The 24436-nt window shown below is 37.3% G+C and overlaps 1 protein-coding gene across 5 annotated transcripts in view; it reads left to right on the forward strand.

Annotated features, from left to right (window-relative positions):
- LOC129768722 (nucleoprotein TPR) overlaps positions 1 to 23979 on the forward strand; it is a 330016-nt gene extending 306037 nt beyond the window's left edge. For all 5 annotated transcript variants that reach the window (XM_055770553.1, XM_055770549.1, XM_055770551.1 and 2 more), the window contains exon 8: positions 22485 to 23979. The gene's annotated coding sequence lies outside the window, so the exon portion shown is untranslated. The remainder of the gene's footprint in view (positions 1 to 22484) is intronic.
- Positions 23980 to 24436: the final 457 nt, after the last annotated feature.

Genomic DNA, 24436 nt, shown 5'->3' on the forward strand with positions numbered 1-24436 from the left:
GAAAACGTTTCCGAGAGAATGGGCGCATCGTGCGCCGGTAAAGGTGATTCCGTGTTGGTGAAATTGAATAATGCGTAATGAGTTATTGAAATTTGTTTCTGATTTTAGTAGCATGAGAACCTTGAAAAGGATGCTGTACCTCACTAATAGGCCCATGGAATAAATAAAGGAAAGAGCTTCTGTGAAAAATAATTATATACATAATACTAGCTGACCCGGCAAACGTTATTCTGCCATATAAGTTAATCCTTATGAATATGTTGGGTGTTAGATAAAACATTACAAATGTATTAAGTAAGTGTGTTTGAATGTTTTAAGGACCTTTAAAATTAATCGAATGTGATCGATAAATAAGAATTAATGAAACGGGTGTTTATATGTTCAATGTATTTGATTTGAACCCATTTTGTGCAAAGCGTTCGAAAAATCGAACGGTAACTTTGAAAATTATTCATGCCTTTGGAAAGCAACCAAATGATAATGGTTTTGCACCAAAAGATAGTTTAATTTACCATCAACTTCATTGAATTTTGTATAACTTTATTGGGCAGTAAATTCGATTTAAAGCATATATGTCTGGAAGGTGTTCTCAATTTCAATGAAAAAAAAAACCAATAAAATACAAAAATATGTGAACTTTTCTACAGTATAACTTTGAAAAAAAGAACATACATTATGATGTAGGCCAAAAACCATATGTTTGAGCCCCCTACAGAAAAATAACAGCCGGGGAAATTGAGTGTTCGATAAATCGAACATTAGCCATAACAAACTTTTTTTTTCTGCTGAATCAATACCAATACATCTGACCTCTGCGGCGCATCCTAGTTTGTTTACGTTGGAAGACGAAAGGTATTTTCATTTATTTCAGCATTTTCAACTGTTTCGATATTTGTTATCAATTAACTCAGCAAATTTTATCAAAAAATTGCATTTCTGTCCGTGATAAATGGCGGAGATGGCGGTCCGTACAATTTCGTGTCTCCTCTTGGAGGAAATCAGTACTTTGAATAATGATTCTAATGAAATTAATGGTGCGCCGGGTCCGTCGGGCGATTTCATCGATGAAGAAAACCTAAATGATGATTCTATTCTGCAGAATCGATTCTTTGGGAAATGGATAATCGGAAACAAATACTTGTTAAGCTTTGACATTCTCAACGGACAATAATGCAAATGTAAGCAATAACTTTCGTTTGAAAAAAAAGTCGGCAAATTGAAGTGACGTTCAGTTCGCAGTATGTTTGAAATTGCAAGAAAAAGTGCAGACTCCGGCTTCGGATGTTCGATTTTTCTAACAGTCATTTCCCGGAAAATGGAAGTTGGAACAAAATAATTCTTGAACATTTGGGTTCAAATTTCTCTGTCTCGTTGGTGGAAGATACGTCCTTGTTATTTTCAAGATGGAATGCTAAATTTATAGCTGCTGGGTCATGTTCATGAATTGGGAAACCAAGGCAACTCCAATGGAGCTGATATACCTTTCTATTTGGAACCGCATTTTTTCGTCATTGTCATTCAGTTCAATCGCAGTAGCCGAAGCGGAAGGTTGTAAAAATTTCGCCAGCATTTCATTCGCTGCAATATAAGAGTTATAAGAGTTGAAACCCGTTGTTTGCTGAATGGGCGTTCGGCTGTCCATTGATTGTTCAGCTGTCCATTGTTTGGTCAGCTGTCCATTGTTTGTTCGGTTGCCCATTGTTACATTGACCCTGTGTCATTGTATTGATACGAAAAAGGAGATGGATTCCCGTAATGACCATACTAACTGTTTGAAGATCCAGTTCGGATCAAGCTCAAAAATGCCAACGGACAAGGAGATTTTTGTTTTTTTTTTCGAGAACGTGAATGGGCTTCTGATTCGCTGTGTGCCATGCTCCGAGAGCCTAGGGAGTACAGTGTATATGTCAAGTTCCACTCCGAGAATTTGATGAAGGCGGCGCTCTTGAAAAGTCCTCCGAGCGTCAGATTCACGTATGATAATGACCAGACGGTTCTAGTAACATTTGCAACGGCCAGAGGTAACTTCCGATATGTGCGTCTATTTGGAGTGCCAATCGAAGTGGACGAGAAGCACGTGGCCACCGTGCTATCGAAATACAGGAAGATACATCACATGATTCGAGAGAGATTCGGTGCAGACACAGGATATCCAATACTCAACGGTGTGCGTGGCGTACATATGGAGATTTCCACTGATATTCCACCGCAGCTACACGTGCAACACTTCCAAGTTGGTGTATTTTATGAAGGTATGCAAAACAAGTGTTTTGCCTGCGGTAGACCGGAACACGTCAAGGCGAGTTGCCCGTAAAGAAAATCGGTCTCTTTCCGTTTGAGACAAAATGATGCTGAATTCACGTCCTATGCTGGAGCATTATTAGGAATGCCGATCATTCCAAAGCCATCCACGTCCGAGATGCGGGATAAATCGACCAAGGAAAAAGATGTCAACTCTAATAACGAAGGGCAAATGGTTGTAGAATTTTCCATGCCAGCTACGTCCGCTACGTTACAAAACGAGGCATCAGCTACATCAAGGACAACAACCGATGCTGTAGAATCGACATCCCTGCAGAGAACCAGTAGTTCTACCGAACAAGCGCCAGATGAAGAGCTAGCAACCCATACCGGTCCTAAGGAGACGGAATCAACTGATTACGCAAAGGAGCAGCAGACTGACCCTCACGAGTGGACTCCAGCGAAGAAACGAGACCGTACGTCACGTAAGGATGAACGAGGAGCATCAAACAGTTCGGATTCATCGGATGTGGGGAATTCAAAGATTCGATTGCTTGAAAATCAATCCCAGCGTACACGGTCGCGCAGCCGTCGGATGGAAGATAAGTAAACTTCGTATTGTTAAATTGTGAAATGAATTACTCTATTAATATTGCCACGCTCAATTTAAATAGTATCAATACAGATGCTAACAAGGCTGTTTTCAAAGATTTTGTAAAAAATTACGATGTTGATGTAGTATTTTTGCAAGAAGTGACATTCGAAAACTTCTCGTTTCTTAGTTCTGATAAACATAAGTGAGGGTAAGAAAGGCACGGGTATTCTGTTGAAGAAAAACTTAAATTACAATTCTCCTATTCTCGATACTTCTGGTAGAATTACATCAGTGATAGTAAACGATATAAATTACATCAACATATATGCTCACTCAGGTAGCAACAAGAAAAAGGAGAGAGATATTTGAAAACCATTGCGGTTCCATGCTCAGATCATCATGCTGTGATTTTGAAATTGTCCGTCCAACGACACGAGCTCAACACAAGAGGAAGGGGATACTGGAGAATTGATTCAAATCTGTTATCATCACCAGAGGTTAGCCAAGTCTTCAGAGAGCAATTACAATTGCTAAGAGGTAGATTGGAAGACATGGATCATAATTCATGGTGGAACTATGCGTTCAAAGCTAAAGTTCGTAGCTTTTACAAAGCAGAATCATGGCGCCGTTATCAGGCTGTGCAGAACAGTAATAATATTTTGTATTCTCGATTCCATGCATTGTGTAACAGGAGATCTAATGGAGAAAACGTTACCGATGAAATTAATATTGTTAAAAACCTTTTGATGGAACACGAAAACGCAAGGCTGCAATGTTTGCAGTCTAGAATTGGAGAAAAATCATTGCTAGAGGGTGAAAAATTGAACGTCTATCAGGTATCGAAGCATTTACACAACCATCTCACGCCAGTGATTCAGTCAACTGGAACTAATGATCCGCCAAACAATCGTCCGTCATTACTGGAAGTACACCAATACTACAGCGACCTGTTTGCAGAAAGTGAGTCCTCTGGGATAGAGAGCTTAAAAAATCCTATCAGCTACATCAACAATACACTCGACGAAGAAGATGCGATTGGATTAGCTCGACCGATAACCGAGCGAGAAATTAGTCTAACACTTAAACAGAGTTCTAAAAAGAAGTCACCTGGACCTGACGGATTGACATACGAATTTTATTTCTTGTAGCTCGGTTCAATTCGTATTTAAATGGGCAGACGATGCCACCCAAGGATTTTTCGGCTGGAATCATCACCATGATTCCTAAGAAAGGAGTGGTACCAACAATTCAGGACCATCGCCCAATAAGTCTCCTGAACACAGACTACAAGTTATTCTGTAAAATTCTAGCGAAACGAATTTCCTTAATACTGGATAAATTACTGGGTTCTGGACAAAGTGCTACAGTAGATGGCCGATCGTGCACTGATAATCTGAAGGACATTAGGCGATTAGTAACACGATCTATTGAGTCAAAACAGTTCAAAGGATTTTTACTCAGCGTAGATCTTGAAAAGGCGTTTGATAATGTCAATCACACATTTCTGTGGAAAGTGCTTGAAAAGTTCAGATTCCCAACGCAATTGATACATTGTTTGAAAGCCTTGTATAGCGTGGCTACATCGAAAGTTCTGCTTAACGGATTTTTTACGCCAGAAATTAAAATGAGATCTTCAGTGCGGCAAGGATGCCCGCTCAGTATGATCCTTTTCGTTCTCTACATAGAGCCTTTGATCAGTAACATACACACAAACTCCAGTGGTGTTCTTGTGTACGGAAAATTCTTAAAGGTAATAGCATATGCTGATGACATTGTTATATTCGTCAAAGGCCAGGAAGAGTTCGATTCAATTATGCAAATCTTCGATTCGTTCACCCAATATGCAAAAATACGAATGAATAAGCAAAAATCGTCGTTTTTGAGGCTCAACAATCCAAAATCAGGTCCACAGAAAATCCCAGAGGTCGATGAACTAAAAATATTGGGTGTAGTTATCGCTGGATGTTGGTCGAAAATTATAGATAAAAATTATACGAAACTCATTAATAGTATCAATTTCCGCTTAATGACAAATGCAACCAGGAATTTGAACATGTTTGAACGGGTATGGGTTCTTAATACGTTCGTACTCTCTAAACTGTGGTACATCGCGCAAGTTTTCCCACCAAGAAATTACCACCTAGCCAAAATTAAAAGCATGACAAGAAATTTCCTTTGGCGTGGATCTGTTTTCAGAGTTGCAAGAGTTCAGTTATACTTAGACTACTATCGAGGAGGTTTACGTTTGATCGATCCGGAAACAAAATGCAAAGCACAGTTTTTGAAAAATATTCTGCATTCACGGATTAATGGAAGTAATACTCCGGAGGAAAATTATTTATTTGATTTCCAAAATAGCGGTCGTCTTACTAGAAACGCAAAAGAATGGATAACTGCCGCGCGAAGTATGGTGCAAGAAACAAATTTTAGAGCCGAAAGTTCACAACAGATGTATAACAAGTTTCTCAGTAATACTCCGATAAAACCTAGTGTAGACAATGATTGCCCTGAAGAAAATTGGGCGAACTTGTGGAGAAATAATAGCTACAATTTTCTATGCTCTAAAGATAAATCCAATGTGTTCCTGCTACTAAATGATATCATTTCGAATAAAGAAAAGTTGATAGCTTATAACATCGGAAGGCTTGTAGATGGAAATTGCGATATGTGTAGACAACCAGATACAAATCTACACCGTATAGTTGAATGCACGAAAACCAGAGAAATACGTGAATGGACGGAACAAATGTTAAGAGAAAGGCTAAACGTAAACTTTAACACAATTGATGAAAATTTATACAAACCTATAAATGAAAATAACCCTAAACAGAAAGCAGCGTTATGGTTGGCAATACACTTTATCAGTTGGAGTGTAAAGTTAAAAACTGGCAGTCTGTTTTGAGAAATACGATGTGCAAATAGAAAAGATTTCACAAAGCATTTTGAGCAATATTTGAACATATGTGAATATATGATCTTAACATAATTTTTTTTCTATAAATTCCCTCGCATTTGGTGCATGGAAATTTAGGTGCTACTTTATCCATAATATAAAATAATCATCCAACACAATTTTCGTTCAAGATTTTTCTCTACAGAGAATGTGCTACTTTTTTACATAGAACACATATTTAATATGTAGAGCTAATTATAGTTTGATTTTTTTTTCAAACGTTTTTTCCACCCGTAATGGATATTCGCTTCACAGAAATGGAACACGGAGCTCAATGTTTTCAATATCGAATTGCGTGGCAATGCTTCCACATTTGCACAACTCGATTGGACTTGAGTCGAACGGATTACAAAATACAAAATTGCAATTCGTTAGGGTAATTTTGACTCGATCGGTTTCGAGAATACGGGTGAGTAGTCGATCAGTTGACAGATCTGGAGTTTTCAAGGAAATTAAACTATCGGTTTTTTTCTGGGCGTATTTTGTGGATACCCAAACTAAAAATGTGTGCATGGGGTAATCCTCACTTCATCCACTCAACCGAATACATTCAGCAATAGGTGATACTGATTTTGTAATTCGACCAAGTGTTATTTGCAGTATTTGAATAATTCATTGTGCTCACTTAAGGCTTCCGGCTCGCCGGCGAAGCGCCTGGCTTTATATTGATTGAGGTTACTTGCGCATGAAGCGAATATAGCGTCATCTGACATTTAACTACGTTAATAAAATCGTTCTGTTTGAAAAACGAACGAAGGTTGAAATATTTGGATATTGTTCATACAAAAAAATCGCGTTTTTCACTCTAATCGGTATTTAGTAGATGACAAATTTCATGCCAACTCTACTGGTCATGAAACTTTGTGGGTGTAAAGACATGGGTCATTTAAACAACTTTGCATACTTGAAATATTCGAAAAATAGTTAGATTACTTTTTGGAAAAAGACAATTTTCTTTTTCTTATTTTTTTACAAAAAAAATTTAATTTAAAAACTATGATACCTACAAAAATATTGTCAAAGGATGAAATGTAGGAAATTATTTAAATTTTCACAAAAAAAATACCAAAAATTCTTTCGAAAAAAATTTCGCTGACAAAAAAGTTATTTTAGAAATTAAAATTGATTTTTCTCAATAACGTATTTTTTAAAAATTCCCAAATATATATATATATATATATATATATATATATATATATATATATATATATATATATATATATATATATATATATATATATGAATAGCCCTTAATTTCCAACAAGTCGTCCATACATTGGAAGATGGGCACATTTACAGGGAAAACATTTTCGAGCAACAACTTTTTCATGTTTTCTTTGAAAAAAATACAACTAACCCTAAATAAAAAAACTCAAGATAGCGATATAGTGTATTCGACAAAGTTTTAGATCTTGTTAAAATATAAACTTTTGTCGAAGAAATCCACTTTCTTTTATAGTTTTTGGAATACAAGCCATTTTTGTGTGAAGACTCCTGAAAAAAATTATGTTTTGCTCGTAACTTTTGTGTGTGTAAATTCTCACGTTTGACATGTTTCTAAATAGAGAAAAGTTAGCAAAGCATGTAAATTGCGATAATTTATACATAAAAATGTTACGAATTAAACATTAATAGTTTTTTTTGTTGTTTTGTTGTTGTTCGAACAACTCTTTCCATGTAATTATGCCCATCGTCCGATGTATGGAAAACTTGTTGGAAATTTTAAGAGCTATTTATATCTATTTTTCTCAGAATTTAAAAAGCATATGTTTTCGAGAAATATGAATTTTAATTTCTAAAATATTTTTTTTTCAATGAAATTTTTTTCCAAAAAATTCTTTGATAATTTTTAATGAAAACCTAAATAATTTCCTACATTTCATTCTCTGATCAACTTTTTGTAGATCTTATAGTTTAAAAACTTAAGATTTTCCGAAAAAAAGTTGAAAAAACTCAAAATTTGAAAAAAACTTACAAAAAATATCTATCAGACCTAAAAAATTTTAGTCAAAGAATGGAATGTAGGAAATTATTTTGGTGTTCATTAAAAATTATCAAATAATGTTTTAGAAAAAAAATCATTAAAAAAATATTTTGAAAATTAAAATTCATTTTTCTCGAGAACATATGCTTTTTAAATTCTCGAAAAATAGATATGAATAGCCCTTAAAATTTCCAACAAGTTTTCCATACATCGGACAATGGGCACAATTACATGGAAAAAGTTTTTTGAACAACAACTTTTTCATTTTTTTTTCTTTGAAAAAATACTATTAATTCGTAACATTTTTATGTATAAGTTATTGCAATTTACATGCTCTGCTAACTTTTCTCAATTTAGAAATATGTCAAACGTGAGGATTTACACACAAAAATGTTACGAGCAGAACATTTTTTTTTGCAGGAGTCATCATACAAAAATGGCTTGTATTCCAAAAACTGTAAAAGATAGAAAGTTTATGTCTTCCACAAAAGTTTATATTTTAACAAGATCTATAACTTTGTGGAATACACTATATCGCCGCTACCTTGACTTAAAACGGAATTATGGATAGTTGTATTTTTTTCAAAGAAAACATGACAAAGTTGTTGTTCGAAAAACTTTTTCCCTGAAAAAGTGCCCATCTTCCGAGGTATGGACGACTTGTTGTAAATTGTAAGGGCTATTCATATATATATATATATATATATATATATATATATATATATATATATATATATATATATATATATTTGGAAATTAAAAAAAATAAGTTTTTGAGAAAAATCAGTTTTAATTTTTAAAACAACTTTTTTGTCATCGAAATTTTTGGTATTTTTTGTGAAAATTTAAACAATTTCCTACATTTTATCCTCTGATAAGAATGTTGTAGGTATCCTAGTTTTTATGTTATATATTTTTGTAAAAAATTACGAAAAAAAAATTGTCTTGTTCCAAAAAGTAGTCTAATTCTTTCTCGAATATTTCAAGGATGCAAAGTTGCTTAAATGACCCATGTCTTTACACCCACAACGTTTCACTACCATCTCAGATGGTGCTGCCAACTTCTAAGACGAGTTGGCATGACATTCGTCTGATGGTAATCGGTATCCTAGCAGCATCGTATATAGTTTACATCCTATTCTCATGCCTACCAAGTTTTTTGTGCATAATTTGATTGAAATCGGTCGAGCCGTTTTGGAGGAGTTCGGTAACAAACACCGTGATACGAGATTTTTATATATATGTATATAGATATTTAATATATTATAAACAGAGAGAAGCTTTAAAAAAACCCACCACCAGTTATTTAAAAACTTTTCTCTATTTTTGGACTATTCCATTAAAACTACTACAGCAATTTCAAAGAATTGTATATTAACTATTATTCTTTCAAGTAATTAACAAGTTTTTTTTACCATTTTTGTTAGATTTTGTTTACTTCCCTACATGACTTCTTTAACATTAAGCCTATCAGAGCGGTCAAATGCCTTCTTTTAAAACATTAATCAAAATCGTTAAATTTCGGGTTTTCTTTTTTTGTGAAGTTACTGCACGACTTTTTTTTCAATCTCCATTTCTTTCCTTCTTTCGTTTTTCCTGATAATCTTATGTACAGGGTCTTACAGATTAAACGCTCACGCAAAAAAATCGAAAAGCTCCTTACAATTTTTTTTTCGCTCCGTCGATGGTAACACTGCGTTCTCCACTTCGGGACGATAATATTCGGCTACTCGTTCAGTCTGATCGGATGATTTTTCAATGGCAAGATGTACAATTCGAAAGGACGGGTATTTTTAGTGAGATCGTATCCGAGCATCCGAAGCTTTAATGAAACTCTGTCCTCTTATGGTAAGAATTTCAATATTTCTCGTCGTCGATTACTTCCTCTGGGGGTACGTGAAGGACCGTTGCTATGTTAATAAGCCACAAAATTTGAACATGTTAGTGTGAAGAATTTGGTTCACGAAAATGTCCTAAAATAAGCTTTATTTTCGTTTTTTAAAAATAAAAAACGGTTCACTTTTGTAGAAGTTATTAAAATTTGATGCGTGAGCGTTTAATCCGAAAGACCCTGTATGATACCTTCACCTACCATGAGCAGTCATTTGACCGCTGGAGAATATATGAACTTTTCTGATTTTTTTTTGCATTGAAACTCAAACTTCCTACACATTTTAAGTTTGCACAGACAATATCATACGATTTTGTTTAGGATCACGCTATGTGCTTATGTAAAGTGAGTGACCAGAATTTGTAGCTCATACCTGAATAATAAATTAATAAAAATAGCAAGTAATATTACAAGTAAAATTACAAAAACAAGATGCAGATTTACTCAATATATAAACTAACCCTATAAACTCGATTAGTTTGGAGTCAAAATCTGGTTGGCCTCAGATGTTGAGAATAAATACATTGTAAATGGCTTGCCATATTTTGGAAAAGATGACCAGAGACCATAATCAACACCACTGAATTTGTTGTTCTCAAACTCACTGAACCATTTACAGGGTGCGTAAGGAATATAATCACCGAAAAGAGTGAATTGCAAAAACCTGAAAAACAAAAGAAAGATAGAATGGTACGTTTTCCAACGCAGTTTTGCAAATCAGAAAATTGTACTTCAACAATTTATAAAAAAAAGTCACAAAAGTGATTTTGGATATGTTTGAAGAATTACATCGTTAAACCCTTTGATAAAGATTTGGTGGCCCTGAAAAGGGCCGTTTTCTTGGTTGTTGGGCATTATTTGTTCACTCCACCAGAGTTTACCGAGTGATGATGACAGACGTATGGTAAACAGTCGTTGGATGATGCGTATCAGATAAAAGACACCGAAGTGGAACGAGATATGATGAAAATCGCCCTCTGTAATCCTAGACGAGATGCCTCCTGTGATATGTATAGATGAAATAAAGAAAAAAAAACTCACCAATGTAATATAAGATAATTACCAATACTGAACACAATTATTAATTTTTTTCATAAGTAAAAACATATTACTTTAATATTTGGAAAAGAACATATTTGAAATGGAAAAGGTAATTTTCTTATATAATTTTTTACTTTCTGAGTGTTTATTCAACCCAATGCGAATTTTAATTGGACTAACAACACCTAATACTAGAATGTAAAGCATATGGGAATTTTTCGAATATTTCTTCACTTTTCCAATTTTTCTCGCAGTATAAACTTTCCTTGGGTGAAAATGAACACAACAAAACAGATAGCTTAAACCAAACGACCCGTTCTCGAGAGGGAACACACCTTAGTTTCTATTTATGAAAATTGAAATAAATCGTTTCGAATATCAAGTCATTTTTAACAAAACTGCTACCATATACAATTTTACACTTACACTTGTGCTAAATTTTTCACAATACACGATCGGTCATTGATATGAAATTTCAAGAAACAACCAACACTTAAGTTCCAAATTTGAATTTTATTCGCTACAATTATTCGTATCACGCCCCTTACTTGCAATACAAAAATGACCCCGACTTACATATATTTGCAATGATTGATTGATTCTTTGTTCTTGAGAGGCTTTAAACTTTGCAGTTCATTCGCCTCTAATTTGCAATACCGATTTTCCCCAGACAGCTTGTTTTAGATTTCTCTGTTAGGGAAGACATTTCGGTAGAAACAAAGCTCCCCCTACTTTTATGTATTTGCAATGCCGATTTCTCCCAAGCAGCTTGGTTTTGATGTCTCTGTTAGGGAATACATTTCGATAGGAACAAAAACTCCCTCTACTTTTATGTATTTGCAATGCCGATTTTCCCCAGGCAGCTTGGTTTACATGCCTCTGTTAGGGGCCCGCCGCACGTGTCGTCAATTTCGACCAATCCGAAGTGGGTATTTCCGTTAGGATGGGGGTTGAGACTCGGAGGTTTAGCTCTTTTTTTCTGAACTAGTTTAATTTACCATAGGTTTTTAGTTTCGATGTTAGTTTTACTATGTGATGATTTTTCTATGTGACGAGTTTATGTAGTGTAACATTCATGTTTAGATATAAGTAACATCATCCTTATGTAGTGTAACATTCATGTTTAGATATAAGTAACATCATTGGGGCCTTCACAGCCTGTTGATGAATAGACAATAAACAGAAATAAACAGAAATGTCTCTAACAGCGACTTCTCCCTGACGATCTTCTGACCGGATTTGGTACCAAGCCACTACACGAAGGACGTGTTAGACTGGCTAAGGCGAATGATCTAAAACGACCTGAAGTGGTGAATAATGTATAAGAAATGTCGAGATCTAGTGTCATCTCGAAAAAAATATTTGTCAAAAATGCACACTCTGGGACTTTTTTCGGCATGCGAAACGAAATGTATGGTTTAGGGTACCAATAAAAATAGTTATCTCGGTTTTTCATTCGGAACTTGCTACGAAATTTTGATTTGCACAATAATATACACTATGCAAAATATTAGCTCATTCGGACTTCATTTACTGATGTCGCAGACGTTAAAATTTGAAAATCGAAAAATCAGCCCAGAAAGTAACATGTAATGTTAGGTATTAAATTTTAAGAAGTACACTACGTACGTACACTTAGGAATAGAATAGGACACCATTATAAACACAATACACGTGTGATAAATTGAAAATTTTCTAGTATGCCTTACATGAATGTTCTTCGTACATATATTTCTATTTATTCTGTCGTTTTCCCGTTCTCAAAAGGAGATTCAGGCCTCGCCCGCTCTAGTTTTGCTGGAAAGTGTGAGCCATCGCTAGGCTTTGAATAGGTTGGAAACGGCTGAGGGTTCTGTCCTTGTAGCGTGTGTATAACACTTTTCAAGATTTACCCCGAGCTCCCGACTGACAGCTTAATGCTGCCGGTGAGTTCTAGAGGAACGACCCTGAGGTGAGAGCGTCGTGAGGTTTGAGCTAGACACTCACGAGTAACGGACGGAAAGTTACAAATTGGCTTTGCGCCACTCTCCCTTAAGTCCGATTGAGCTGATATTTGGCCTAGGGTGTTTTTTTCGAGATGGTGAATATTTTTTATGAGGTAACTTTTTTAAACTCGAGGTGACCATTTTCATTGGCACCCTAGGGTAAGGAAAAGTTTCGCGCACTCGGATATAAAGGCGAAATAATTTTTTTTTATTGATATTAGAGACCCGTTCCACTATATGTTATTTGGGTCTTTTAAGTCTAAATATTACAATTCATATTTTCGTATCATATTTCTGTATAAATTCCAATTTTCCTCAGAAAATCCATGATGCTTTTGATTCGATCCTCTCCATCTGCTAGAGCTTCTCGCATATTTGCTCGTAATCCCGTACTCCTACGTTCGTATTCTAAACCAGGACACTCAACTATAATGTGCTTTACGGTCAATCGTCCACTACACCACCGACAATTCGGAGCATCTGTCCTGTCGAGCAAGTACTGACGTGTAAGTAGCGTGTGACCTATACGCAATCGAGTAAGCATCACATTTTCTTTTCTTGTCTCTGCTGTCACTGTAAAGGGTAAAACCGTATTTTTATCTTCTCTCAGATTGTTCTCCCTCACAGCATCCCATTCTGCCTGCCATCTCCAAGTGATTCTTCTCTTTATATGGGTTTTAACTTCCCGAATATCAACCGCGATGGATCTGTCGACTGTATGGTTCAGTAACGCTTCGGCTCTTGGTCAGCAAGCTCGTTGCCTGGTATACCAATATGACTCGGTATCCAGCAAAACGTGACATCTTTCCCATTATCGAAACATGTACTGTAAAGTGTTTCCATGCAGTCTCTCCATTTCGTCCTTATTCTGTAGCTTCCGAGCGAAGTTATTACACTGAGCGAATCTGTGCAAATAAGGTACGCTCCAGTCCCATCTTTATTCCTTACTCGTAGTAAAGCCTCTTTAGCTGCTTCGCTTTCCGCTGCATAAATGCTCGCAATATCCACCATTCTTCTGCGTACCACCATATTTCTATCGATAATGCTAAATCCGCTTCTTTCTTCACATTTAGACCCGTCCGTGTATAAAGTTTCATGATTTCGATATCTCGTCGATTTTCTTAGAAGAAATCGTTGTAGTAATGATGCTGGTAAATCATTCATGCGACTAACATTCAATAAAGATGTATCAACCTTGATCAATCGTCTCTCCCAGGGAGAGCTACTTGGATGGGAGAAATGATATATACTAGGAAGCAAGATTTGCAATTTTCCCAAAATATTCGTTCCTCGCTCTTCAGTAGTACCGGATCCTGTGAATTGTGGTGTTCCCCAAAGTTCACCGGAACTGGAATCCATGTCTGATAAATAGTACCGATCAGAACTTTCCATGAAATCTTCTGAGTCAATTGCTGTACGTTCGGCTTCTTTCCTTGCCTTAATGTTTGCTGTATATATAGCAGTTCGCTGATCAAGTAGTGTTCTAAGACTGGTAATACCCACTTCCGCTTGAATGCTGATGATAGGACTGGTGTAAAATGCTCCATTAATTGCCCTCAATCCGGCATTGTGTATCGTTTCCAACCTTTTCAAATTTTCATCGCGCACTGCTGAGATTACCGGAGCTGCATAAAGCATTTTTTCTAGAACTGTAGCCTTATATATTTTTAACAATGTTGCTCTATCGCCGCCCCACGATTTATTGGCTACACAGCGAATTAAGTGTAGCCTTTGGTGACACGATGCTCGAATTTGCTCGATATGTTTTTTAAATTGAAGCTGCTGATCGAGAGTGATCCCTAAACATTTATACACCTTTCGTATGGGGATTGGAGTATCATCCATGTTCAATGTACGTGTCGAAACAATTCTCCTAGCTCTCGGATGTTTGAAGATCATCGTTGCACATTTTTCAGCAGAAATTTGGAAACCCGTTCGTTCTTTCCAGCTGCTGATCACATTCAGCGCTCTTTGTAGCCTAGTTTCAGTATCCTCAGAGTTCTTTCACCTGATATCAATACCACATCGTCTGCGTAACTGAGACAGATCACATCGTTGATCAGACCTTCAGTTAAAGTATTAATAGCCACTAAAAATAGGGTAACACTAAGAACAGATCCCTGACACAGACCATTTTCCATTATTTTTTCGTTAGACAAACTTCCATTAACAGCAACTCGTAAAGTTCTTTTCTTCAATGATTGTTCTATGAATTTCCATAAGCGACCTCCAATGCTCCATGAACTAAGTTTTTCTAACACCATGCGCCTCCATGTCGTATCGTACGCTTTTGTTATATCCAAAAACACTGCTTGTGCGTAATACCTTTTCTTCAATAATTCTCGTATAGTTTTTTCGAATGTAACTAGGTGATCTGTTGTGGACCTTCCTTTTCTAAATCCATATTGATGTTGGTGAAGTAATTTTTTCGGCTCCAGAAGAAAAACGAGACGGTTATTCACCATGGGTTCGAAAACTTTTGCCACGCAACTATTTAGGAAAATAGGTCTAATTCTTTGGATTAACTCGTTCGCCTTTCCCTTTATAAATTGGGACAATTATTGATGTAGTCCTATGCGATGGGTATATCGACTCTATCCACAGGTCATTGTATTCTTTTAACAGTTGTTCTTTACATTCTTGAGATAAGTGAGTGATCATTGAATAGTGCGTTTCGTCTTCCCCAGGAGAGGAACTATTTATTCCTTCTAGAGCTTCTTCCAGTTCGTACATGGAAAAAATTTCATTGTACCTTTCATTGGCTTGATCAGAAACAAACAACGATTGAGCTTCAAGTATTATTTTTCTCTGACGAAATTGTGCGGTGTAAGATGCATTGCTTGAAACAAAACTAAAGGCTTCGGCAATTAACTCGGCTATTTCATGGTTCATTGTTGCAGTTCGGCCATCATACGTTATTGCTCCTATGTAGTTTTTTTTACCACCTCCTTGAATTCTACGAAACTTACTCCACATTTCCTTCATGGGTGTTTGTGAATTGAAACTGGTTGCAAATTTTTGCCACGATGACTGCTTTGCTGAGTTAATTAATTCACGTACAGTTTTCCTCGCTTGTTTGAATTCTTCTACAAGACGTTGTTTGCAAGGGTGATCATCTGCTACGGATTTCATTTTCCTAAGCACTTTTTTTTCGTTTTTTTATTGCTGCACCTATGTCTTTGTTCCACCACGGAACCACTTTTCTACCAGGTTGATATGTGGTTTTAGGTATTGCTTCGTTGGCGGCTTGTAGCATTGCTTCCGTCATGTTCAGCATTTGTTCTTCTGGATTCCGATTGGTGGTGAACTGAAGTATGTTGTGATTAACGAAGGTTGTTTCGCCACTGTTCAATACGACCATATTACATTCTGTAAATACTTCATCCATATCTTTTCCTCTGGGGTTAAAGTCGGAGGATCCCCATGAAGGATGGTGTGCATTTATATCACCAAATATAATTGGTTCAGCCACACTACGAATCAGTGATTCGATTTCTGTTTTGTTTACGTTTCTGCTGGGCGACAAATATGCAATTATGATGACAGTATTTATAGGTTGTCCGATCTTCACGATGATGACTTCTAAGGTGAAGTCAGTATCAATTGTTTGACTATCAATACCGCAACAAGCACTCCTCCTGCAGCCCGATGGCAGTCAGTTCTATCTCTGTTATGAACTGTGTAACCGTTAATTTGAGGAGGATGACGTGATGAACACATGGTCTCTTGCAAACAAAGCACCAATGGATCCTTTTCGTTGATCAACAAGTCTAATTCTGCCTTTCCAGTTCTGAATCCTTGGATGTTCCATGAAATTATCATGGGGTAATGGGTTGTTACCTGTTGAGCTGTAGCTGTATCCGGGGGGGATATATAATTAGGTAGTGTAACCGAGCTATTGTACATATAACTTGCCTGCGGAAACAGGCCTCTCATGTCAACAGCCGCCGACGGATCTTCAGGAAAGCCTGGAACGTCATCGGGCGGGGTTGACACGAGGAAGGGCCTAGCTCTATTTGAGCCGATTATTCTGCTGCTAGTAGGTTGGTTGTGATGTTCATTTTCATTACGTTGTAGATCTGCTTCTCCAATGCTAAGTTCTCGTGTGTTCAATGAATTTACCGAAAATTGATGTGATGATGTTTGTTTTCTGGATTTCGTGTTAGGCATGTGCGTTTGAGAAAAAGACGTGGCATTGAATGATTCTATTGAAAAAATTCCATTTCACTGGAGTCACAGTTTTCTTCTGTTGCTTTCTTTCTCGTAGCTTGCGCTTTACGGGAACGGCCAGATTTCCTCTTTACATGTTTTGGCTTTTCAAGCTCTGTCACCACTGCTGATGTCAATGGTAGATTTAACTTTCTTAGTTTTCGGTGATTTCGTTCCTGGGCTTGAGAAGTTAGATATGTTTGACGTGGACTGTCCGGTAGCTTGATTGTCTTTGCATTTTAATTCTTCGATTTCTTCCTGAAGTTGTTTCAATCCTTTCAATATGTTTTTCGTTTGTATCAATTCCATTCGCAATCTTTCGATTTCTTTGGCCTTTTCCGATTCACTACTTTGTTGTCTGAGGCGTTTCAGTTCCTCCTTCAACATGTGTATTTCGTTGTCCTTCTCGCTGTCTTTTCTGATGTTCTCCAGTCTACTCTGTGCACTACATACTGCTGAATAAGTATTTGCACTGTATAATTTGGCGTATTCTTTCCTTGATTCAGCGAATGAAATGCCACTTTCCACTTTTATCTTTATGATTTTCTCTTCTTTTGCGTATATTGGGCATTTTTTATTGACCGGGGAGTGGTTTCCATTGCAGTGTTTACAAACTGCTACTCTAGTACATTCCTCTATTTCTCTTGGGTGACTCTGAGAGCACTTACTACAAATCGCATCATTTTCGCATTTTGCAGTTACATGGCCATAGTTGAAACATTTATAGCATATCATTGGCGTTGGATAAAAGAGTCTGGTTAGAATACGTAGAGGACCAAACATCACATATTTCGGAGGTACAGTTCCGTTTATTGTGAATATGAGCGTTGGTGTGTTATTTTGTTGCCTTCATTACGAGTAATCCTACGAACAGCAATGATATTCTGAGCCTTCAGTTCCTGTTTTAACTCATCTTCAGTTAGTCCTATAACCTCACGGCAGCTTACTACGCAGCGGCTTATGTTTAGTCTTTCATGAGGGACGACTTCAACTTTTGTGCCATCAAGTAACTCGGTCATTTTCATTAGTTTTCGTGCTTGTTCCGTACTCCTGGGTTTAAGTACATATTTGGTACCATTGTCTTCTGTGTGAGCTGCCTCAATTTTACCACAAACTTCATCAATTGATTTCCCTATGACGAATGGTTTTTTTCGGAAGAATATTGTTTCCAATCGGTCTCAATGATAGCACAATTCTTTGTCCGTACATTCCCATTCTGTCCATCCATTTGGGTAATGTTCTAGAATTCATGTTTTCCAATGGATCGCCGGGAGGCGGATGCAAAGGATCCAATGCCATTTAGCCTATGAAATTATTCTATCCAGTTCGAAGTAGTCAGATCACTCTACTTGTATAAACTGTTCAGTCTATGTTGAAACGTTCACTATGCGCCTTAAGCGCCACTAATTTTCTTGTGATCAAGTTGGCTATGACTTTTTTAATAATATAAAAGATTTTTGTTAGCACTTCCGATGAAAAATTCCGATTATGATTATTACAATTGACGGCCTTGAAACGAGAAAAAAAATATTCTCAAGGATGTATTGAACGCTATTTTAAGTTCGCGAATATATTTTCCCTTCTTCTGAAGGGGTTTTCACCACTAAAATTACGCTTTTTGTTGAGCTCACCAAAAGCAACCTTTATATAGCTAATATCATGGCCTGCTCCACGCGAAATAAATTAAATGGATGATGTCAAAACTAACATCAACTGTTTCTTTTCACTCCCTGAAAATTTGATGATAATCGGATAAAAACTCGAATTTTGAGAATGAATTTTGTTTGTGCGGATTTTAAACGGCACACCCTTTATCAAAAGTCGCTTTTCCACATAATGCCGCTCTTTAGCCCTGGTATGACTCTGCGGATCTGGCCACTGTTTTAAAACTGCAATATAAAGTGCTTCACTTCCGAAACCGAACCATAGCTTATCGAACCTATCTTTTCGTGTGGGGTAGTCGATACGTGAAAAGGCTCTGAACGTTCTTATAAAATAAAACTGTCACTAAAATAGGCCCAAACCATCTTACACATGTGAATATCGAATTCTTGGATTTTTTCCACAAAGACTGATCCAAACACAAATAAAGCAGGCAGAAACCATCCATCCCGAAAAACCAACCTTGCCGAACAATCCTAAAATAAATAAGCATTTTGACCCTCAACCCCAAACCCGTGATAACAATTTGTCACTAGCAGAATTGTGGGCGGCTCCTCCCATCGCGGCTGCCAATGTTCTGTAAACATAATCCCCCTCGCTTCTTCTCCGTCATTATTCTGTCTGACAACGTGATTTGGCTCCCTTGGGGGGAGCATCCCGACAGCGGTTCAGGCAGATAAAAAGAAAAGGTCCCGAGCAGTCATTCGGAAATCACACCAATAGCTACTCTCGAGAAAATTAGATTTAAGTGACACGCAGACATGCCACAGAGCGGTGGAGTGGGCGGTCTAAAAAATGAAGAGGAGGCAATCTTCATGGAAAAAAGTCACAGGAGGGTTGTGTCCGAGACACGACCGCATATTTGACGTAGGGTTCCGTTAGGCAATCTGTTGTAAGCTGATTTTGGATATGTTTGAAGAAAATCGTTAAACTCTTTAATAATGATTATGTGGCCCTGAAAAGGGCCGTTTTGTTTGGTTGTTGGATATTGTTTGTTCACTCCACCAGTGTTTACCGAGTGATGATGTAAGAAGGATAGTAAACAGTCGTTGGATGGTGCGTATTAGATAAAAGATACCGAAGTGGAACGAGATATGATGTAAACCGCCCTCTGTGATCCTAGACGAGAAGCCTCTTGTGTTATGTGTCGATGAAATAAAAAAAAATTACCAATGTAATATAATATAATTATCAATACCGAACACAATTATCAATTTTTCTCATCAGTGAAAACATGTTACTTTAATATAGAGAAAACATATTTTAAATTGAAAAGATAATTTTCTTTTATAATTTTTACTTTTTTAGGTGTTTATTCAACCCAATGCGAATTTTAACTGGACTAACAACACCTAATACTAAATGTAGAGCATATGGAAAGTCCCTTTTTGTAATATTTCTTCACTTTTCCAAATTTTCTCGATGTATAAACTTTCCTTGGGTGAAAATGAACACACAAAAACAGACAGTTTAAACCAAACGACCCGTTCTTGAGCGGGAACACACATTGGTTTGACTTGTGACTTATACAGGGTTTTCCATTTCGGGCTTCCGAAAGTATACAGCCCTGCGCTGACAACCGTTTGACATAGCTGTCAACCAAAGCGTCATATCGTTAGTTGAATGTCTGCCATTTTACAATATGAATCATTTAAGCATCGCACAACGTGTTAATTTTGTTAAATTATACTATAAAAATGATGAAAAACCGGCAAATGTTTTTCGAGCATTACGGACGGATTTTGGTCGTCATGGACGGCCTACAGAGCACACAATCGTTAATGTAGTGCGTAAATTCGAACAAACTGGATCCGTAGCGGATATTGTGAAACCTGTGCATCAATGTAATGTGCGTTCGGCCGAAAATATTGCTGCTGTTGCTGCCAGTGTCGAGGATGACCGGAATCCACGGCGTGCTCAGCAATTGGGCTTGTCAAACACATCATTGTGGCGAATTTTGCATTTGGACTTGCACCTACATCCATATAAAGTCCAACTGGTACAAAAATTAGAGCGTGGTGACCATGGAATGCGTCGGGCATACGTCGATTGGGTGAACGAACAACAGCAGCAAAATGCTGAATTTTCGCATCAAATTTTCTTCAGCGATGAGGCACATTTCGAGCTCGGTGGCTATGTGAACACCCAAAATTTCCGTATATGGGGCTCAGAAAATCCACACGTGATTGTTGAGAGGCCATTGCATCCGCCAAAAGTCACTGTTTGGTGCGCATTATGGTCTGGTGGAGTCATCGGGCCGTATTTCTATGAAAATGAGGACGGCGAGACGGTAACTGTGAATGGTGAGTGCTATGGCCGCATGTTAAGCGATTTTTTTTTGCATCAAATTGAAGATATGGATGACATGTGGTTTCAGCAGGACGGCGCCCACGTGCCACACAACACGACCGAACATGGCCATATTGCGAACGCAATTTGAGAGACGCATAATTTCGCGTTTTGGTGATGCCAATTGCGATTTGAGATCATGCGATTTGAACCCGCTAGACTTTTTTTTTGTGGGGTTATGCGAAAGACCGTGTCTATGCCAACTCTACATAAACTCTTGAACATTTGAAAGACAACATTCGTGAAGTTGTGACCGAGATACCGCCCCATATGTGCCGAAAAGTCATCGAAAATTATCTCTTCCGGATCAAGGTGTGCGAGGAAGCCCTAGGTGGACACTTGAATGATGTTGAATTTCACACATAATGGCATAAACCAAACTTTAATTTGAAATAAAAGTTTCATCGAAATTCGAATTCTAAGTGTGTTTTATTTCAATTTACTTTCGGAGTTTAAAGTTGGAAAACCCTGTATTAAGTCATTTTTAACAGAACTGCTACTATACACAATTTTACACTTACTTGTGCTAAATTTCACAATACACGATCAGTCATTGATATGACATTTCACGAAGCAACCAACACTAAAGTTTCAAATTTAAATTGTATTTCCTAGAATTAATCATATCTCTCACCTTACCTGTAATATAAAAATGTCGCCGGCAGCTTGGTTTTGATTTCTCTGTTAGGGAATACATTTCGGTAGGAACAAAAGCTCCCCCTACTTTAATGTATTTGCAATGCCGATTTCCCCCAGGCAGCTTGGTTTAGATGTCTCTGTTAGGGAACACATTTCGGTAGGAACAAAAGTTCCCCCTACTTTCATGTATTTGCAATGCCGATTTCCCTCAGGCAGCTTGGTTTTGATGTCTCTGTTAGGGACTCGCCGCATGTGTCGTCAATTTCGACCAATTAGAAGTGGGTATTTCCGTTAGGATAGTGGTTCAGATTTTTCAATTGGTCGATAGTTGGTTCCATGACATATATTATTTTCTTCAATATAAAAAATTGTTATGGAGTGCCAAAATCGATTGTGCAAAAATGTCATCAATCCTTCATGAAATGATTGAGCAATAAGCGTTTTAAATTGGACAATTTTAACGATGTGCTCGATTCTTGATTTTCAATTTGTACCCGAATATGTTCCCGAAAGACGTAATCCTACGTCAAAAAATAAACCGTCGAATCAAATTGTCGCACCAGGGTACATCACCAGGATCGATGGGGTGAGGTGGTTCCGTCGCTCGATTGGGGCGTCGTCAAGAAGCGTGAGAAAACGTTTTATTTTGCTTTGGTCTCTGGGGTCGGGCGCCGATCACGAGCTCATCATTACAGATCTAATGCGAGCCCATGAAGGAGAAGGAGGGCGTGTGAAAGACGCGTTTGATACCGCTGTCAAATGCGTAAACGGAAATTGAAAATTTATTGATTTAGGTGTCCCCAATCTGCCAGTGGAGAGTGACACATGTAGTGGATCACGATTCGCTTGTGGTCATGCTTCGCGTAGCATATAATTAGCCCAATGTAGAATGTTGGAATCTATGTTTCTGATATTTGTGTCAAACTTCGTTTCAGATTCTTCGCGGGACAGCCTTTGCGGACTCGGCGGAACTTTACGTGCGGAAGTGTTATCACTAGGAAAAAAGGTAATACACCAACACTACAAAGCACATACGGACAACGATACTCTTTGTGCAGTGAATCTGTCGTGTGAAATGTAACAAAAACAATGGCGCTCCCATAATTTATCATTTCGAGTTTCTTGTGAATATATACGATAAAATGAATGAACTATTTATAACGAACCAAAACAACACACTCAAAAAGAACCCATCTTGCTGTGAGCTGTAGATCTTGAACAAAAACTTATACCTTATACTCTAACTAGGACTGCTACTCCTGACCAATAGGAAGGAGGGTTAGAAACACATATTTAATTGGGTGTTTAATCGAATGAGCAACAAAGAAAGAAAAAAAACAATAGACATAGTGAAGCAGAAGGTGATTGACATTAGTGACTAATGAAATTAGCCATATTTATTGACTATAGTAAGAGCTTGTGTATCATAATAACAATCACTGATTTTTTTTTCTAGGTGTACAGAAGATATCCTCTATGACGGTATTTTCATAGATGCGGTCATGAACGAAACGTAGAATAGTGTTACCGTTGAATATATATATGAATCAAAAAGGTTAGCACTCGGTTCCGGCTGGTGCAAGCGCAGTCATCCAGGGGCCATTACGGGGTTCAGTTATTTAAATGTTTCTTATTCTCCCCCTCCCCATAATCCAGTCACGCTCGTTGCCGACAAAAAAGGATCACGTACGGTGCATTCGTTTAAATTGGACACCGTTTTGAAATCATATGCTGCCTCTGATATTTATGGCTGCATTTTGGGGAAGCTCTATTTTCTGTGACCTTTTTCCCGCTTACAACAATAGTAATCCCCTCGAAAGTTCGTCTTTTTGCAGAATTGTTGCAAAATAGGAAACGAAAAATTGTGCGAAACAATTGTTACGCTACGCTGATGTATTTCAGCTCAACCCGAGCGGTTCATGAGATTTGCCTTAAACAGTAACGCAAAATAAAATCCAAATTGATTGTCCGAACTAAACAATTTCATCAATTCCACCTCGTCAGCGTGGTTAAATAAATCTCTGGCACCTGTGCGAGCAGGGAAACCTTTTTTTCTCTCCTGGTCATATTGGCAGCACGTTTTGTTTCCGTGTGCTCACGTACAAATCAGCAAAATCACACCCTTCGTGATGTTTTCCGACCACCCGACCACCGCCTACCCCTCTTCCGTTACATTCCATGAACCAAAGCATACCTGTATCCGCTTCCGACTTATGCTGGACCAGAAGGTGCGTGATTTCACCTTAATTGATATTGTAATTTTGGGAAACCATGCAATTTGAGTCCGCTGGTTGCATTCCCATAAGTGAAAATTATTTTTTAAAGAATCACGATTCAAAAACTATTCATTGTAGCGGAAAGATTGCTAAGGAGAGCTTATAGGGAATCGATAAGTTTTTGCATAAAACTATACGTTTTGATTTTCAAAAACCAAAACAATAAAACCAAACCTTCACAATTATAAACAGTGACAGCACAGCAGTGGAACTCCATACAATCCTCTTACTAGAAAGTGTCCACATTTTCATCGCTTATTTACGTGAAGAATATAATTTTTTCAGGTACACTTGATTTGAGAGTGTATGGATTTCTGGCTGTCTTGACGCAAGGTCTTTAATGAAGAATGATAAGATGGGAAGGTTTATATAAACATATTTATAATTACATAAGTTTATTCAAATATTAATATTGCCCTTCTTTAACTATTCAGTGCAATTTTATCAAAATTTGAAAGAGATATTAAAAAAGAAATTTTTTTTTCAATATTGTTTTGAGATGGTTATTAAAAATCAATGATAACCTTTGCTTTATTATTTATCCACCACCACCTCCCCCCCCCTTACTTGTTAATTTTTCCTGCGTTTCGTTCTTTGACCTATCATTTTGA

This window comes from Toxorhynchites rutilus, chromosome 2, assembly GCF_029784135.1.
Source record: "Toxorhynchites rutilus septentrionalis strain SRP chromosome 2, ASM2978413v1, whole genome shotgun sequence".
Taxonomy (NCBI): domain Eukaryota; kingdom Metazoa; phylum Arthropoda; class Insecta; order Diptera; family Culicidae; genus Toxorhynchites; species Toxorhynchites rutilus.